The sequence below is a fragment of the Ictidomys tridecemlineatus genome, chromosome Y (assembly GCF_052094955.1).
Source record: "Ictidomys tridecemlineatus isolate mIctTri1 chromosome Y, mIctTri1.hap1, whole genome shotgun sequence".
Lineage (NCBI taxonomy): Eukaryota > Metazoa > Chordata > Mammalia > Rodentia > Sciuridae > Ictidomys > Ictidomys tridecemlineatus.
In genome coordinates, this window is record NC_135494.1 from 1,650,481 (window position 1) to 1,659,187 (window position 8,707).

Sequence of the window (8,707 nt, forward strand, 5' to 3'; positions counted from 1 at the left end):
GTGGCCTGCCTCTCAGGTGCCCTTCATGTATGCCACGTATGCAGTTCTCCATGCACTTGTCCCCACGTCTCCCCCTCAGACTTTCCACAAGGATTTTTGCTAGCATCCCTGATTTTTGTTTGGTGGCCTTTAGATGCTTGCATAAGCATCTCACAACACAAGAAAAATATTATTACTATCACACTCAGTAGGGCCAGGGTAATAGCGTTATAAGGGTTAGTAACTTGGCCCTCAGGTTTTTCCAATGTTCAGCCAATCCCTGGAAGAGAGAGGAGGCTGTTGAGACAGACTCCTTAGTCCCCTTGATTTTGACCATGGCCTTAGTGACGTCATGTAGTCATAACACAGTGAGCATTCCAAGTGCTCTTCATGAACTGAGAAAAAGTGGAGAACTGCAAGGTTCCTTTGTCAGATACAGCGTATTGGGTGACGCAAATACTATAAAGTTCAGGGTGACCATGAGTCTTAGCAACATAAACAGAACACTTTGTGGCTCCTGGTGTGGTGTGCCCCTCCCCTGACTCAGGCAATGGCAAGGCCCTACTGAAGTGGATGGCACAAGGCGTCCATCCTCTGGAGGAGCACAGTATGTTTCTGGGAATGGGCTGGTTTGTTTTTGTATTCCTTTAGTAAGTATAGTTGCGATTTCTCATATGACCATTAAGTATGAAGGAAAAAACGTGACTTTCCCAATTAATGCAACTACTTCTAAAGCATAGATCTGTTTGCTCTAAATGCAATGATTCAGCTGTGGAGTGTAAATTGTTCATTTCTAATAAAAAACTTTGTGTATTCCTGGCAAGGATGTTTTTGAGAAATTAAATTAAAATCTAGAGAAGAAAAATTAATGTTAAGAAGACAGATTAGTGCTTAGTACTGGGCAACTTGTTCTTGTTCCTGTGCACAATGGTTTGTGCTCTTACTCTTGTTTGATTAAAATTAATAACAAGTCAACCACTTGCCGTAACCATGGCATCGGTTCCGGTAAGTCAAGAAAGAATAGTCAAGGTATAGGCCAATAGTTTGGGACATTTCTAAGTACTATTAAAAGTTAACTAAACAGAAACAGCTCAAAGCAAAACACGAACTGAAAGTACAAATGCTTGCTTATGCATAAGCCAAGATGCATTCTTCTATTCTAATTGTAGCTAGGTAATATGTTGTTTCTCTGAATAATGATTCCTGTTTTGTAACCACAAAGTACTGTGAGCCTGCCAAAAATGAAAAGTATATATTACCAACTTCACAAGTAAAGATTGGGATCAGCACCTTCACTTTGGAGTCTGTGTTGTTCTCCACCCCCCTTTCGCCGACTCCTCACCATCCATTCATCTCCTGAGACCCCTATTGGAGCTGGTCTCTGACACTGGGGGAGGTCTGGTTCTTGCTGAATGAGGCAAATAGTGGTTCAGTTCAGTTTATTTAAGTCATTTTGAGAAGCAAAGGCTGCTGCCACACAGGGGACACATTGTTTCCAGTGTGCACAGTGTGGATTCCCTGAGTGAGCGCAGCAGTGGCAGTGGCTGTGGTGGCGATGGCGGCCACTAGGGCAACAATCCCAGCAATGTTGAGGCCAATATCACGCTTTGTCTGGTGCAGGATCTCACTCAGAGGATGCTTCCTCTGCATGTCCCATGGACTCCTCCACTCCTTGGACTGGTTCAGTGGAAGCCAGGCTGCGGGGGGCATCTGAGGATCAATACACATTTAGCTTTCATAGCCGGTGTAGACAGGTTGGGAGGCAGCAGATGCACTGACTGCACAAGGGATCTCTGCATGAGTGATATTTACACCATCAGAGGCAGTGATTATGAGCATGGCAAGGGTGGCGGGACACAAGCTTGTGCACAGTGGGTATGGGTATACTTACGGATGAAGGCATATGTTGCATTTAGGGCCTTTATAAACCAATTCATGCAGCCTGCTGATGCCTATTTGAAGGGTCTAGTGGCCAGCAATATTGGTGTGATGCGAGATTGATTTCCTGCATAGTGGTTGATGACAGATTGTCCCAGGTAGCAGTTACTTCGTAGCCCACATGGTATTTGGGCACATGGGTTACATTCCAGGGAGCTGTGCCCACTCAGGTGCTTAGGTATTGATCTTCGCAAGAGAAATTTCTCTTTCCAAGGAGATAAGGTGTGGCTGCCACACATGGATTTCTTGGGGTGCTGTCATTATCAGAGGGGAGATTTCTAAAGAGTGTTGTTGGGCATGTTGGCGGCCAGGGTTTCTGGCACTTGCCATGGGGGGGGTGTCTATGGCAATGGGTAGCGTTAACTACCAAGTGTCAGTGAGAGACAGCCAGCATAGGACTTGTTATATTGATCTACAAAAGTTTCATTAGCAAGAGCAAAACAGAGAGGACGGTCCTGGTTGTAGGTCTCATTATCAATGACGGAGAAAGCACTCGGCCGAGCAGGAGTGGGAGTGCTGGTGTTCCCCTGCTCGGGTGGTCCTTGTACGGCTACCTCAGGATCAATCAGGCCAGAGTTATTAGAAAAGAGCTTAGATAGGGCTCCTTCCCAATTGACCACCACTAATTTGGTGGCCAAGGGACCAAAGCCCAATTTACGTGGCAGGCAGTTTCACTGCAGGCACCCAGATGGGGTGAGGCTTCTGTCAACATGTACAAACCCTGCACCCAGTTTTAGGAGGCACGCTGGACCATCATGCACTTGTGCTGGGATCCAGCTGGGAGATTATAGGTAAATGGCAGGGCACAGTGAAGGGGGCCTATGTTTGTGGGTGGCTATTTTCATGGAAAATTTTGAAGCTGAAGAAAAATTTGAAGTAAATAAGATTTTGTTCAAGGCATGGAGAGGGCATTTGGTAGAGCCCCCTCCCTCCCCTGCCCTGTTTTTGTAGCGTGGTCATTAATTCCTTGCGTGTTCTGTCTACAATGCATTAAACCTGAGGGTTACAGGGGATCCCAGTGACATGATTTCTGTGCCATGTAGAGCAGAATTCCTTGCAGGCTCTGCTTGCCTAGGCTGGAGCAGTGCCAGTTTTGATGGAGAAAGGAGCTGCCATGATCCCCAAGCACTTAAGTTATGGGGATGGCCATTCCACAGCCTGAACAGGTACCAGTGACCACATACACATATTTTAATTTCCTGAAGGTACACAATGAGTGACATCTACTTGCCCTAAGGCATTAGCTTTTAACCTTGGGGACTTACTCCAGCAGGTTGTTAAGCGACAACAGGAAGGAAAGGGGCATATTTTTGTGGTCTTGACTAACTGCTTGAAGCCTCCTTGGTCAGTTCAGGATATAATTTGCAGAGGCTCTGCGCATTCTCGCCAGAACTGTCCTGTCCCTCCACACCCCCAGCAAGTGGAGCGGCCTCTTCCTTTATAACTACCTTATTCCTGCTTTCCTGCAGTGGCCAAGGCTGAGGCCAGCAGAGAGGCTTGAGCCCCTTGTGTCCCTGTATCCTGGGTGGCCAAATCCAGTCATCCACTGGACTGCTTTGTGCTGGCGCCTGCTTCTCTCTGTCCCTTATTTAGTCCCTCCCTGATCACCTCCTTGGCTGCAGCTTCCCTTGCTCCTCCATGAGACACTTTTCCTTTCAAGCCTTGTTCACCCTGTTGATAAACTGTGGCAAGTCCTCAGTGGATTTTTGCCTTAGGCCCTGTGTATCCACTGTACCTCCCCCAGCTGGTTCCTTCTAGCACATTCTTAAAGCAGAGAATGCACCAGATTGACATAACCTGGTGGGCCTGTGGCCTGTACCAGGAGAAGAGTAGACTCCCCCTCCCGACAAGCACTCAGCTGGGGGGGCAACATTTGTGGGGGTGAGGATCCCCTGCTGTTCACGTTTGTCATGGAAGAAGGCCTTCCACTTCAAAAATGCTGTGGGCTCAGGAGCCGCTCTGGCGAGGTCTCTCCAGTCTGCAGGGCATTAAGTTCAAGAGTGAGTGATTTGAGCACTTGCTCTGCAGATGGCCCCCGGGGCCCATCCCCTGTACTGACTTCTTTCCCTCCTTCAGGGCACCCAATGCCTGTGGGTACCAACCGGCAGGGCGCTGTGGCGGGCCTGTGTTGGTGGCAGGCTGAGTTCCTCTCCATCAACTTTCATCTCTTAACTTCCACAGACCTTCCAAACGCTCTCTGGCCTCTTGGAGTGGGTTTCTGGAGACCATGGCCTGGGTCTGTCTGGTGGCCTGGTCATTTCCAAGCCATCAGGCCCCCGTGCTGAGCAGTGCTAATTGCATTCTTAACTAAACATTGCTACAAGTTTTATGGTTAGGAGGAATCATCCTTATGTTTCAGAATCTGCTCTGGCAAAAGGGTCACAAAAGTCAGGCCCTTCATACTGTCTTGGGTTCCTCTCACGCATACTAATTCCGACTGCATTTCCATGCAGACAACAGGTGGTTTGCTGGGGAATGGGACAGACCCTGTCCACTTCCTGCAGGCAGGCCTGCAGAGACATTGCTTTTTGGCAAATGAAGCACGTGGGGTCTGCCCACTGGGCCACATTTATAGTTACTCTCTTAACCTTGTGCTCACACCATTCATTTGTCTGTCTCCTAACAGAGGGCAGAAAAAGACAACACGCTTCCTTGCGAGCCTATGGGAGGGAAATACGCGGCCATGCTGAACTCAGCTTTGACGCCACCCAGGAAGACACAGTGGTTCACACCAAGAGCCCTGAGAGAGCTGGGAGGTTGCAGCTAAAACGCCGAGAGCACCACTGTGAACTCAGCAAACTACAGAAGCAGGACCCGGAGGGCGGCGGTGGCCCTGGAACCAGCCTGCAGGGTCAGGGCTGCACATCGGGGGTGGGGACAGGCCCTGTGCTGTTATAAACCCACAGCGCTGGCCTTAATCAGGCGCCCAGAGGCCAGCCCTGCAAGGGTGCTGAGAGCTGCAGGCGGACACCTCACCTGCCCCACGGCTCAGAGGACAGCAGTGGCCCTTATGGAGCTGACCCTGAGGCTGGGTGCTGGCCACTCCCTGGGCCCTCCCTCCTTGTCCCCTTTTCTGTTCCCCAGCATCAGCCTTCTCACCTCCCTGTTTCTGAGGGTGGAGATGAGGCTTGAGGAGGGGGTGACGGGTTGTGGAAGAGCATGAGGACCTCGCCCTGGTCCCGGGAGGAGCGGCTCCTGGCTGCATGTACTTGAAGATGATGTTCCCGTAGGACAAGGAGCCCAGGGTGAGGGGGCCGCAGGTGTTGAAGACTGGGTCTTCCTGAGGACCACTGCATTCTGAGCACAGCACTGACGATGTGACCCCAGGAGACCAGGAGGAAGACCACGGGAAACAGCATGATGCCCACATCCAGGACAAGGACAGTGCCCTCCATAGCCCCCATGCTGACACAGGCCACACGGATCAGGATAGGTATCTCACACAGGAAGTGACCCTTCTTGTGCGCACAGCAGTGTAACCATAGGGTCACTGACACATGACCAAGGAATTGACGGCACCACAGCCTGGAAGTCATGATCACGGTGTAGGGCAGGGGCTTCCAGATAGCCACTAACCTGTCATAGGCCGGGACACTCAGCAGCAGCCCCTCCACTCCACCAGGCCCAGGAACAGGAAGAGCTGGACTGTGCCCCTGCAGAGCTGATGATCTTGTCGTGGACACGTAGGTTGTGCAGCAGCTGGGGATGGAGCTGGGGGTGAAGCTGAGGTCCAGGAAGGACGAAGGGGGTAAGGAGTACTCGGGCGTGTGGAGGTGGGGTGCAGCTGCGACACCAGGAGGATGGAGTGTGGCCCAGCAGGGTCAGCAGGTGGGCTACCAGGAGGACCACAAAGAGGACCCTCTTCACATTGGGGAAATTGGAGATTCCCAGGAGGATAAAGAGGCCCTGGGAGCTGCCATTGGTCCTATCCATCTCTATGTCACCTGAGGAGAGGTGTCAACAGCAGAAGCGACAAGGGCTGCTGCAGTGTGGGCTCCGAGCCAGGCTTAAAGCAGCACCGTGAGGACTTGTTTCCTGACTCACATAACCTCTATCTGTGCTGTGCAGGCTCTGCTGGGATTATTATTATTATCCCAAGTTATAGAAAGGAAACGGAGACACTTGTGTGAAGTGAATGTCCCACGTGGAGGGGCAGAGCTGCTCTGAACCCAGGAAATGCGGCTGCCATCTTCACCCTTATCCACCCCGATTCCTTGTTACTGCAAAACAGGAGGACACACACCTGCCGAGCTCCATCCTTTGCTTCCTCCAGCTACACAAGTTCCTGAGCTCCTGTCAAAACCTCAGAGGCACAAAGAACACCCCAAACAACCCCCTGATAGGATTTAGGAAACACCATGTGCAGCTGATCCTTGAACATCACGGGGTTGAAGTACAAGGGCAACTCATACAGAAATCTGGTTCAGTATATAAAACAAGCTTAGAGATTTGCAAGCATTTGATAAGCTAAAAGACAAAACATGTAACTAAATATAGTCTTTAAAAAAATATTTATAATTTTAGTTTTTTAGGTGGACACAAGGTCTTGATTTCATGGTTGTGTGGTGCTGAGAATCTAATGCAGTGGGTCCTGCATGCTAGGCCAGCACTCCACCATGGAGCCACTGCCCCACCCTACATATTCAATCTTTACCAAAATTTAAAATGTCATGAATGCATAAATCTACGCTGTCATTATGATACTTTATCATTTACTACTATAAAATACACACAAATCTCATGTAAAAAGTGAAAATGTATCAACATTTCCAGAAACAGAGACCATGCAAGGTGCCACTTGCAAAGGAGAGAAATAAAAACCAAAGCAAAACTGCAGCAGCAGCTTCCCTGCAGGAGAGGAACTCGGGGAGCCTGGCGCTGTGCCCCGCCCTCAGCCACCCCTGTGGCGGGAACTGTGTCCTTCTCCTCACTTGAGCAATGGGGCAGGATCCTAAGCCCTGGCCCCTGTGTGGAGGTCACTGCTCAGGCTTCTGACTCCCAACAGGAAACCCAGGCTCCTGGGAGCCCCAACAGTCCTGACCCCGGGACCCTCTCCTCACAGTGGAGAGGAAGGGACCCAGGACACCCCAGACAAAAGGCACCCTGCGATCAAACTTCCCCTGGAGGATGCAGGGATGTGCTCAGAGGAGCATCCTGGGTCCTCAGCCCTAGGGAGCCCCTCACCCTCTCCACCCAGCACCCAGATTGCTCCCTTGTCAGATGAAATATGCAAAACCTCCCATGAAATCAAGCTAAAGAGAACACGGACATGAGACAATTTCTGTGACAACACATTCACCATTACTTTTGCCAAAACGTCACAATTTCCCACTCATGATGTAAACCATGGTCGTGGAGCTGTGCTCCATTAGGTCATGGCTCAGACTCTGAGTCTGAGGGGGACAACTTCAAATAACACCCCCTCAACACCTGTGACGTGCCCACTTCAGAGCTTGGACAGGGGGGAAGCAGAAATTCTTGCTTCTGTAGACCATGGGACAGTGGGACCCGTGAGCACCGCTGGACCCGGACACTGACTACCTCCCGTTGGTCCCACAGCTTTACCAAGAGAAGCCATTGCATTGTGCTGACTGCGCAGGAGACAGCCTCCTGGGGTGCCCTGACCACCACACGCGGGGCAGCTGGCCCCCGAGTCCACCCTGAGCTGTGAATTCTTCTGTCAGGAGTCACGTGAAGTCCTGGGTAGGGGAGTATGGAACAGCTGCTGCGCCCCACAACACATTGGGCCTCACCCCCATTCAGATAATGAGGTGTGGCTCCAGGAGTAGGCGTCACCCAGTGGGTTCGAGTTACACCCACCTGTTCCTTTGGAATCCTACTCTGTGCCCTTTTGGGATAGAATGTTCCATGGAACCTCCCCTTGTGTGTCCCCTTCCCTTGCTCTGCCCTTGATCCCCACACAGCACATGAGATGGGCGTGGCCTTCCAGGATGTCAACCTACTGGCAGCAGACATCAGGAAGACTCCACCCCCTGAATCTGGACCCTATCTTCATTTGAGTGGCTTCTCCCCAGTAAAATGGGGCTCCAGGCCTGCCCTCTCTCTTTCTTGCCTGCCTTGCCTCCTTTGGGGGAGCTGGGTGAGGGAGTCATCACAGAACCCAAAGAAAAAGACATTTCTCTGTCTCTGTGTGACAATGTCATGCAGCCCAGTTCACCTGGAGTGACCCTGACTGCTTTAGTCCTATGTCGGGACAAGTGGTGTCCTGTACTTAAACTTTAGTGTAAATTTTAGAAATTTAGTGAGTTTGGAATTTCTCTCCAGAAGTAAGTGCACTTAGGATTCAGAGTGTTGTGGGTTGAATTGTAGAAAGTAAGTGAATTGGACAGAAGAAGAAGTTGTGATGTTAGACTCATAAGATCTGGGGATTTTTCGCCTGTAGAAAGACAAAAAATGTTTTTGCAATTCTAGAAACCATGAGTAAATATAAAGAATTATGAAGGTGATTCATGGGATATGTTACTAAGTTCGGTGCTCTCCTATGGGAAAATTGCTTTTCTGAAAAGTTTTCATTGTTTTTGTGTATTTTTTTATTTTAAAGTATTAGGTAAAGTGTTAGGATGGCCTTAGGCCTGAGCCTAAGCAACTCCACTTTAAAAACTTCAGTTTAACCTGCAGTTTCACCAGACACATCCACAGATCCCTCCAGTAAGGCCTCAAACAAGTTCCCTCCCCTCACCCTGAATAAGAGAGTGAAGCCCCTGGCAGGTGTCCTTGCCTGATAAGAGGGAAAGGGAGAAGATCAGGGTGGAGGCCACCAGACCACATA